Consider the following 11,324-nt stretch of genomic DNA (forward strand, 5'->3'; position numbering starts at 1 on the left):
GGGAAGGCCCCGGGTCGGGTCGGGTTGGAGTCAGGGCAGATCTGGGTGTGGCTGGGGCTGTGGAGGAAGTCTAAGGGGGCAGGGAGCCCTTTACTGCACTGCCTCGGTGACATTTCACCTGCTCTGTGATAAGTGGCGATAACTGGTCACCTGCCCAGCTGTGCTCACACCCTCAGGCCAACCCACTGCAGCTCCATGTGGTCCTTGGCACACGGACTGGCTGCCCTTCACTAGGGCTTGGCCACTGAGGCCCTTGCAGCAGCCCTCGAAGGGGACCCCGGTGGGTACTGCGTGGTCCCAGCTTCCCGATGGAGCTCTATTGAGCACCTGCTGTATGCCAGGCTCTGTACAGGCCCCTTTGTATGGTAACAAATGTGGTCCACATGGGACCCATCCTTCTGGGGCTGGGATTCAGTGAGAACTGCAAACTACCAGTGACACCAATAACTAAGGAGTTGTGAGGGTGGCTGAGCTCCGGGAGGGGCACTGAGGGCCACACAGACCCACGTTGGCCTGGAAGGATGATGGGACCCACAGGGTGGGGGACACAGCCAGGCAGAGGGAGCCCAGGTGGGAGAGGCGTGGAGCCCTGGCCTGGGCATGTGAGGATGGGCAGGTGGGGGGTGAGCTCAGGGGGTCTGCGTGGAGCATGTGGGCAGAGCCTCGAGGGCCACTGAGGCGGGAGTCTGGGGGCCCTGAGGAGCCATGGGGTCCTTGCGGGAAGGGAGTGGGTAGATGGCAGCATGGACTGGGTGGGGAGAGAAGGACACTGCCAAGGTCACCCAGATGGGTTTGCAGACCCCAGGGCGGAGGGGTGGGGTCAAGTGAAGGAACTGCCACCCTCTCTGGAGGCAGGTGCGGCTGACATTGGCTGCCTGGGGACACCAAGGACGGCCCCAAGGTCCTCTGGGGTCACATAGAGGTCCTGCTGCCTGAGTGGGGAGCGGGGTGGGGGCTGATGGTAGGGGCCTCCCATGGGCCTGGGGGTCAGGACATGACCCCTGACCTTCCCTGAGCACCAGCTCTCAGTGGCTCTGGGGGAGACCCTGCTTTTTTAAAATTTTTCCTTTTTTTTGGTCTGTAGCTGGATTTAACTGTAAAGAGCAATAAATTACAAATCTGGAAAAACATCCCTTGTCCCCGCAAAGGACACGGCTGTCCCCAGACGACAAATGAATTAACATTATTGAGTATTTATAACTTCCGCCGGACAGAACTTACAGATGTTACTGGCAAATCCTGCCTGCCTTTGGGGTATTTTTAGAGCCTATTGTCCATCCCTACGAGGTTCCTCTAACCTCGTCTCTACCAAGGAGGCAGCGTACACTGTCTGGGCCCAGAGGATGGGCCCGGGGTGCCCCAGCTCCTCTGCAGAGCTGGAGCGGCCCTGGCACTTGTGCGCACATTCATCCATCTGCAAGGGGACAGAGTGCGGGGAGAGGGCAGGAGACCCCGTCTTGCTCTGCAGGCAGGCTGAAGAAGGTCCGAGCAGAGCTGAGGCCAAGTGGCAGCCCCACCCGTGAGAGGGGATTCAGGAGTAAAGGCAGCAAGGATGTCTCAGGGACCAGCTGAGTGGCCAACACTGACCATCAGGCGGGCACATGGCTGGGAATCTTTGTTGGCTCTGTAGACAGGGAGGCCGAGCCACAGAGAGCTTACCCTGGGCCCTCCACATTCAGTGGCAGCTGGGACTTGAACCCTGGCCTGAGCCATTTCCCAGCCGACTGCACTCTGCCGGACATCTGCCTGCCAGCAGACCTCCAGACGCTGTCCTGGACCTGGACTCAAGGGCCTCCGACCTGGCGCTGAGTTTTGGGCTTGGGGGCAAGGCCTGTGCTGTGCCCAAACCTCCCTCGTGGCCGCCCCTGGGGCTGTGCTGGGAATTCCCTTGGCCCCCACAAGAGCTGGGGGGTCTAAGTGTCTCTTGGGCTTCCAGTGCGTGGATGTACAACTTTATTTGAGTATTTAATTTCCCCTCTCATTCATAAAATAAACAAAGGAGATTTATCTGAAAGTGACTGTGAACTCTTCCAGGCTGTCTGTGGAGTCTGGGCCCACAGCGCTGTGCGCTGCCCACAACTCAACCCAAGTAGTCTGCTTGCAAGGGAGGCGCGGGCAGGAAGCGGACGGACCCGGTGTTTTCGTTAGGGAGGTTAACGGGCTGGGATGGAGGGCCTTAAATCTTTCACTAGAAAATCCCGGTGAAGCTTCAGAGGAGGCCTGGGGGAGAGCCGGGCCGCAGAGCAGCCATCCGTCAGCAGAGGCACCCACTCGAAAGCGCTGTTGATTTAAGGAGGCCAAGGTATTGAGGGTTTTCTGTGTTTATTTTAAAATCTGCAGAAAAACTCATTAGCACTCTCCCTAACTGTTTCTGGAAGCGGCGATCTCGGCTCGGGCTGAGGGCTCAGAAAAGGCCGTTGGACGTGGAGGCTCACGGAGGGACCAGCCGTTTCCCCAGATCCTTCTGGAGCCCGGGCCAGGGTCACCAAGGGGACGGTCCCTCAGCGCCATTCATCTCGGCTGATCTTATTTCAGCCGAGGCTGGGATGGGCTGTCCTAGCCCAGCCAAGGAAGTGACACCCTGTGTGACTGAGGACGAATTCCTGAAGCCATCCTGCCTCCCAGGCCCCTTCTCTGCACCCCCTCAGCTCTCCCTGAGGCAGGGAGATGGGCCAGGGGGCACCGCGTTGAGGCTGATGACCGTCACCCATCCTCTGAGGGGATGCCACCCCCAAATCATCTGAGCTCAGGGCCCCAAAGTCTCTCAGCTAATTCACGCTGGTGTCCCATCTCGGGCTGGCAGGACCATTGTCCTGGCCTCGTGCTGGCCAGTGCCTTCAGCTGACCTCTGAGCTTTGCTTGGGGGAGAGTGCCCAGTGGGAGGTGGGGAGGCACCTGGTGGCGGCCCCCAGCCCCTGTGGGGGCTCCTCCCCAGACTCCATCTGCCCTCAGCACCTCCCTTTGGAAAGGTTGTTAGGAGACACCTGTGTGAGGAATCCGACGGGATCCGGGCCTGGGGCTGGGGGTCCTGACCATGCTGCTGGGAAGGCTTTTCTGTGTTTCTTTCAAAGCCCCCAGAAAAGCTGCTCTGCTGCCTTCCACACCCCTGGCTGCCTTTCACACCCTTCCACACCCCTGGGATTGTTGCTGGAGACCTGGCCGGGCAGCCTCTGCGGGGCGGCTCTGGCTGAGCAGCTGCCCAGCCCGGCCTGGGTCCTCCTCGCCCCTCCCTGACCCTCCAGGGCCGACAGGGACAGGCTTGTCGATGTGCCCCCTGGGGCCTGCATGGGCTTTGTGCAGCAGGAGGCTGGTGGGGGGCGGAATGCAGTCCCCAGGAGGTCATGGTTATCAGACCGGGGGCGGTGGGCCTGGTTCACTGGTCTCTCTCCCTTTCTGTCTCTCCGTCTCTTTCCCTGTCTCCATGGCTCTGCCTCATGAGCCCCCGTCCTGGCCCCGCAGAGGGGCAGCCTTGCCCTCCCTCCCGTGCACACGGCTTGACTGGACCTGTCCCCATCCCTGTCACCAGAGCCTCTTGGAGGTCAAGATCAAGGGCCCTGCATGTCCTGGGGTCCTGCAGACGACTAAATGAAGGGGTGCAGAACGAGGCCTCAAAATGGCGGACGCTCGACAGTGTTGGCGGCAAATTATTTGGCACGTTTTACACACAAGCATTACAATTTAGAAATGATGAGTTTCGAGGTCAAAGGGGAAGCCCTCGAAGTAAGTAAAGGACTGGGTCATTGAGGCCTCCTCCCCACAGCCTCACATCATTTCCACATTTCTGGGACCCAGAATCCAGCAGACTGGCCCAGCCGGTGTCCACAGGCTTCTCAGAAGGGCGTGCGGCCTGTGCGCGGCTCCCGCCTGGGCTGGGGCCAGGGCTGCTGTTCCCCTGGACGGACTGCTGGGAGCAGCCTCAGAGTGGCCGCCTGGGAAGGGCCTCTCCAGAGACCTTTCCTGGCTGGGCTTCCCCGGGCTCCTGGCAGCGTGGCAGGCCCCTTGCTCTCGAGCTCCGGCACAGTTCTGGGAGAGTCCGGTGACTGGCAAAGATGGGTCCAGCCGAGCCTCCCCCGGCCCGGAGAGGCTGAGTGGGCTCAGCACCTGCACCTCCTGCTGCACCTTGACGGCAGCCGTGGGGAGCGAGGATCGGGCCTCCCACAGGAGCAGGGCAGTCTGGAGAGGACGGAGACCACCGCCTGGCACATTCTCTTCCTGGCTGCCTCCCGCCTGGAGCAGTGCCCACCCTGAGGGGGCAGACAGCCCGGGACTGGCAGAGGACTCACCACAGGTCCTGGAGCCCCTCCACAGTGTACCCAGGAGCACAGAGCGGCGGGCGCGAAGCGGCCTCCCCACCACCCGTGGCGGGACAGCACCAGCCGGTGCTTCTGGGATCCCTGCGGGCCAGGCAGGTGCTGGACACATCACCCGGATGGAGCTCACGCTGCGGCCTCCACACACCCACCCAATCACTAACAACCCTCCTCTCAGAACCTGCTTCCGGGGACCCTCTTCACACAGGCCCCGGGGACCCTCCCCACACACAGGCCCCGGGGACCCGCACTCCCCGCAGGCCCGGGGACCCTCTTCACAGGCCCGGGGACCCTCCAGCCACACACAGGCCCCGGGGACCCTCCCCACACAGGCCCGGGGACCCTCCCCACACACAGGCCCGGGGACCCTCTCGCCACACACAGTCCCTCCGGGGCCCCCCTGGTCCCGGGGCCCTGCCAGGCCCTGGGCCGGGGCCATTCCTGAGGCCAGGCCCCCCAGACCCTGGGGCCACCAGGCCGGGGCCCTTCCCTGGGCCGGGGCCCTGGGGCCCTTCCACAGACCCCTGGGGCCCTCCACCTGGGCCAGGCCCTCCCCACAGACCCCGGGGTCCGCCACCTGACCCCAGACCCTCATTCCCTGAGGCCGGGGCCAGACCACCTGGTGGGCCACTGGTGGTCCCTGGGCCCCAGGCCATTCCACAGGCCGGGGCCCTGGGCCCGGGGCCCTCCACTGAGCCGGGGCCACAGACCCTAGGGGCCAGGCCCTAAGTTCCCTGGGCCCTCCACCACAGACCCCTGGGGCCACTATTCCACACAAGACCCCCAGGGTCCTCCCTACCTGGTGGGGCCACTGGTCCACCTGGGCCCCGGGGCCCTGGGCCAGACCCTGGTGGGGCCACAGGCCCCAGGGCCACCCCCTGGGCCAGACCCGGGGCCCTCCACACAGGCCGGGGCCCTGGCCACAGACCCCGGGGCCATTCCAGGCCGGGGCCCTCCGGGGAGCCCTCCACCTGACCCGGGGCCACTCCCCAGACCCCGGGGAGACCCACTGGTCCCGGGCCACCTGGGCCGGGTCCCCGGGGCCCTGAATGGGGCCGGGGAGGCCACTTCCAGTCCCCATTCCCTGGTCCCCCTCCACGGGCCCCGGTCCCTGAGGCCGGGGCCCTCCCCCACCACGGGGCCGAGGGCCACTCCCCTACAGGCCTGGGGACCCTCCCCACACACAGGCCCGGGGACCCCCCTCTTCACACAGGCCCCCGGGGACCCTCCCCACACACAGGCCTGGGGACCCTCCCCACACAGGCCCCAGGGACCCTCTTCACACACAGGCCCCGGGGACCCTCTTCACACAGGCCCCGGGGACCCTCTTCACACGGGCCTGAGGACCTTCCTCACCTGCCTCCTTCAGCCTCCCTGCTGGCCTCCTTGGGGTGTGTCCTGGGTGAGGGGACATGGCACGGCTACAGGGCTGGCCCGGGAGCCTATGAAGGCCGCCTTCGTCATTTCCCTCCTGGTTCTCAACGCTGATTCACTGGAGAAGATTTAGGAAAAAGAACTTAGAAAAAGCTTTAATTGTCGAGAGATAACTATTGTTATCACCCCCTCCCTTCCAGATCAAACATCATTGCACACTAAGTGTTTGTCCACACAGGGGATGGATGAGACCCCGTACATGGCTTGAGACCCCGCATTTCCGTGGTGTGTCTGCGTTCTTACATCCTCCCAGGGCACCGATGGGTGAGGGCTCCTTGACACACGTGCCTTCGAGCCACCTGGGCAGCCCCTCTTGTTTGGAATTGCACCATTCCCGTTGTCCCAGGGCAGCCCAGGGGCCGGCGATGACTCCGTCTGTTAGAGACCGGGCAGCGGCCGGCCTGGGGCAGGGGATGGCCCCTGGGGCGGCACTGAAAGGAGAGCCCAACGCCTCTCATCGCAATGTCCCCACACCTGATGTATACGCACATTCGGCTCCCAGGTGCACACACTGTCACACAGGTTGCCCACACAGCCAGGGACCTCCTGGGAGGCCTGGGCTCCTGACCTCCAGGCAGGAGGGCTCTGGGCACCGGGATCCCTCCTGCTGCTATGGAGGAGGCATCGGAGGGCCTCGACCCCTGAGCACCATGTCCCGGGCTGGACACGGAGGAAGGAGGGCCATCGATCTGAGGAAACAGCACGGGTGGAGACTCTGACATGTGATGGGTCTGGTCCCTGCACCTGAGAGTGGACGCAGGTGTCAGGACCCGGGGGCCTGAGGCCACGGGGCAGCCAGGGCCGGGCCAGCTGTGTGGAGTTGCTGCAGCAGACCCTGGGCTGCGAGGGAGCGAGGGTTTGGATGCAAAGAAGAAACAGAACCAGATTCGCATCATGGAAATCCAAGCTGGGGCCAAGTGCAGGGGTGTGGGGGATGGGCTGCGGCTGGAGCTGGATGAGGGGTGCGCTGAGAGGAGGGACTCAACTGGGGTTTTACCGGGACCAGGGAGGGCAGGTCTCGGGGGCCTCCCCACGCAGGGAGACCCCAGGCGGCTCATTCTAGGCCCACCAGCTTGCTGGGCTGTGGAGAAGGAAGACCTGCATGGAGGAGGAGGTGTGGGGATCCCTCAGTGCACCCGGCCCAGAGTGCAGTGTGCAGGCCCTGCCAGCTGAGGTGTGGCCACGGCTGGGCTCCTGGCTCCCCCACCCCGCCTTCCTCCTCCCCCAGGCCTGTGGCCCCAGTGCGGCCCGACGCCGTCCAGCAGTGGGGCCAAGAGCGCGTTATCAGATAATAAATAAGGCGGCTGGAGCCGTCCGTGTCAACATCTTGGCGGCCGCACAGGGCACTGTGCGGGAGGGGGCTGCCCACCAGGGACACCCCCACCTGGTGGGAGGCTGTGGGCTTAGGCAGCCTCTACTGCTGAGGCGCCTGTCGGGGGGGTGGACGTGGGCACCCTGGGGTCTATCCCCAGCCACAGCCTCACAGCCTCGGGGGTGCCGGGTCCCTCAAGTGTCACTTCTTCATCTGTGGGATGGGGGTCCTCGCGTGGAGGCCCAGACACGGCCCAGAGGCAGACGTGGAGGGCTTGGGCCTGGGTGCTTGTTCCCCGGGCCTCACCTTCCACCTGGTGGCTTAGCACCTGGGGGCCGTGTGGAGATGGCCCAGCCTGCACAGGTGGGTTTGCTGCTGAGCGCATGCTGCAGCTGGCGGTGCCGGGCTGGGGGCCCTGGTGTGTCAAGAGCCCCACTCAGCCTCCCTCAGGGACCCCACCATGCACACACCAGGCCCTTCCCCACCGTGGGCCCTCCGAGGAGGAGGCTGGGCCCCAGGGTGCCCGAGGGTCACAGTGCCAGCTGCTCCTGCCACGGGGAGCCTGGGTTGGGACACCAGGTACTGGCCAGCTTCTGAAGGCAAGTCTGATGTCCCCAGAAACACGGCCCCTGAGGCTGTGGATCCGGCCTCGCTCTCAGGTGAGAGCCTGGACTTGAAGGCCATCCTGCCTCCCTCCTACTTGGGCCGCTCTCCACCTTCTCTCCTCTCTGCTCACTCAGCCACCCTGCCTTCCCCACCTTCTCTCCTCTTTGCTCACTCAGCCACCCTGCCTTCCCCACCTTCTCTTCTCGGCTCACTCAGCTGCCCTGCCCTCCCCACCACACACCAGGCCCTGACTCAGCCCACGTCTGACTGGCTGTCCCCGAAGGTTGTCCATACACCCTGGAGGAGGCAGCCCCCCGAGCCCACAAACTGCCTGTGAGACTGTGGCACCAGCATAGCTGGGTAAAGATGTCCCCTTCCAGACATGACACCGGTGTTCCTGGTGGCAGAGTAACCTGTTTGACGATGGTGACAACAGGAACTGTTTTTTTCGGAGGGACGTCCCTGTTTGGTCAAATAAGGAGGTACTTTTTGTTAACAATGTTCCTTTTCTTTTTTTCTCTTTTTACACAGAGTCTTGCTCTATCACCCAGGCTAGAGTGCAGTGGTGCGGTCAGCCCTCATTGCAGCCTTGAACTCTTAGACTCAAGCGATCCTCCCACCTCAGACTCTGGAGCAGCTGGGACTACAGGCGGACGCCACCACACCTGGATTATTTATTTATTATTTTTGGTAGAGACGGGCTCTCATTATGCTGCCCGGGCTGGTCTCAAACTCCTGGGCTCGAGTGATTCTCCCACTTCAGCCTCCCATGTTCCCTCCTTAATAAGCACGTTGCATGTTTCAGACAAGCCTTAGGGGCTTCATGTTCACTTAGCCATGAGCTGTCTTTTGCAACATCAAAGGAGAGACTGACCTTCTCCCTGAGCCCACCCCTGGAAGCTGTGGGCCCAGCACAGTGGAGATATGATGGGTCCCCAGGTCTCAGCCGCCCGGTCGGGTTTAAGCCTGTACAGAGCGGCTCTCGGGATCCGGTGTCCATGTTTGGCCAAGACACACCTACGGGGGTCAAGGAGCACCATGTTGGTTGGTCGCAGCGAGGTCCAGGAATGGTGGGAGAGTGAGGACGTGCCAGCCTCTGGGCCTGCTTTGAGGGCGAGGGCTGCAGCCTCAGGGCCTGGATGCTTTCAGGCTTGCTGCTCTGCTCTGAATGAAGTAATAAATTAAGGACTTGAAGTGGGAGGGCTCTATAAATGGTTCTGGGTCAAGAAGCCCCAGCTGACGGGGCTCTGCGTCTCTCTTCTTTTTCTATGCCGCCCACGCTCAGTTTTGGGGCTTCACCAGGGCCTTCTCGCTCCCCCAGGGTGCCCAGGATGGAGCACTGTGGGGCTTGATGGACACTTTCTGCAGGCTGGAGGGGCCACTGCAAAGTCCTTGGGGATTTTCCAGTGCGGCACCCTCCTCCTCCAGACTGCCTGGGCATCTGCTTTAGTTCAAAAGGTGATGGGAAGTCAGTGTGCCCAGGTCCAGATAGTGCAGGTAAAGTGACCTTCCTTTTAGTCCTGTTGCTCTGATAAGGGGCTGGGCCACTTTGCCCGCCAGCCTCCAGCTTGTCTGGTTGTTTATGGTGGGCTGGGCAGAGTGCAGGGTAGGCTGGTGGGAGGGAGAGCGCACGGCGCCTGGCAGCTATATTAAGGCTCTGGTCCTCATGGCTTCCGCCCTAAGAGGAGAAAGGCTTAAATTTAGCAGCAGTGACCATGCCCAGCGGTGGAACTGTCAGCCGCCGTCATCCCGGACACATCCCTAAAAATGGAATAAAAACAGGGAAACGGTTGCTTCCCTTTGCTCATGGGCAAATCCTCCTGTTCCCTTTGGGGACCTCCCTTCGTGGATGGGGTGCGTCCAGGGCCAAAGTCCCCCAGTCCGGTCAGCACCTGGACTCCTTTCTCTCTGCCTGTGGGGACCCTGCCTGTCCTTCACGTCACCCACAAACACCTCCAGGAAGCCTCTCCAGGTAGGGATTGGTGCCTGGTGCCGCCTCCCTACACTGGGGCCTCCCAGGGACCCGCCTTCTACACAAGTGCATGGATTACAGATATGGCCACGGATATGTGGCACCCCCTCCCCAGCAGAGGTGGGGAAACTGAGGCTGGAATGGAAGCAACGTGGCCAGCTCCACTGCACCCAGCACTGTGGTCTGGGGACGCCGTGCTGTGCCCTCTGACTCTGGCACCTTGAGTCACCTCTCTGAGCCATGGTTTTTCTCATTGGGGAAGAGGAAAACCAGCGCCAGCTTCCCGGGAGCGGCGAGTGCGAGGATGAGGCGCGCAGTGCCCACCCAGCAGCGGACATGGGGAGGCGCTGGTGTGAAAACCACGACACAGAGTCGCCGGCTGCCTCCTGCTCCAGGTCCTTGGCCCAGGCAGCTCTGCGTCTTCCCCCTGGATCCCCCGGGACGTCCTCAGGCCTCCTTCTCTCTGGGTCTGTGGCCCCCTCACGCCCTCACTCAGGGTCTGGGGTGCTGAGAACAGGCTGGGCTGGACTTACCTTCCATAGAGAGGTGGATTCCCAAGGTCAGCCCTGCAGGTGGTAGAGGCAGCGACCGTCCCACCTGCGAGGGAACAGACTGTCCTTCCCCAGCCGTGGCCTGGGCTGGAGAGGCCTGGGAGGTCACTGCCACCCGTTTTCCCATTCAGGGACCCAACGCCCAGCACGAGCCCTGAGGCAGACGTGCAGGAACCAGTATGGGGGGCGACCCTCAATCCCCCGTGCCTCAGTTTCCTCACTGTGCACAGGCACCCGGGAAGGCAGCCTGAGTCTTCTGGGCTTGGAAACAGGACAGTAGCAAGAGAACCCCAACGGCGCCCAGATGCCACATGCGACCCTTATGGGGACACAGGGGCCGCCTTGCCCCAGTCCATTTCCCCATCCCCAGGTCAGATGAGCAGGGCAGGGCAGGGACTTGAACTGGATTCAGACCCTGAAGCCATCATGGTGCAGGGTTTCTCAAAGTGTGGGCCCCCAGGCACCCAGCAGGTTTGAGGGGTTCCTGTTTAAAATGCTCACTCCCGGGCCCTCCTCAGATCCCATGGAGCTGAAAATCCCCCAGCATGGCTCCCACTGCATGGGCTGGAATGAGGGGCCTTGCCTGACTTTCTTGAGCCAGGTCCAGCGGGGGGCAGTCGGCTGAGGAAGTTACTAGAGCTGCTCGCAGTCCCCACCCCAGTGCCTGATAGGACAGAGGAGATTGGGAGAAGACAGGGAAGGCTTCCAGGAGGAGGTGGGCTTGGCTGGGAGGACGCTCTGAGCAGCGACGCAGCCTGGGGGAATGGAAGTATCCACCAGCCCAGCCCCTCTGCTGCACCTCCGGAACAGGCCCCAGGCCTGTTGAGCGCCACTGCCGAGCCTCACGCCTGCCTTGCCCGGCATCCCTCTCCCAGCCGCTGGGGACCTGGGGGGCACTGGTGGTCCTGAGCATCATCAGGGCCTGGAGATGTCCTTGAGGGCACCTGGGGGGATGCAGGGGGCCGGGGATGTTCCAGAACGCAGAGGATGGCCGGAAATCGCTAGGAGGGTGGTGACCAGCAGGCGGGGCAGGGCTGGGAGACCCCACGGGTGATGGGTGAGGGGAGATGGGAGACTCCACGGGTGATGGGTTGGGGGAGATGGGAGACCCCACGGGTGATGGGCAGGGGGAGGGAGAG

This window comes from Papio anubis, chromosome 16 (genome assembly GCF_008728515.1).
Source record: "Papio anubis isolate 15944 chromosome 16, Panubis1.0, whole genome shotgun sequence".
NCBI classification, from domain to species: domain Eukaryota; kingdom Metazoa; phylum Chordata; class Mammalia; order Primates; family Cercopithecidae; genus Papio; species Papio anubis.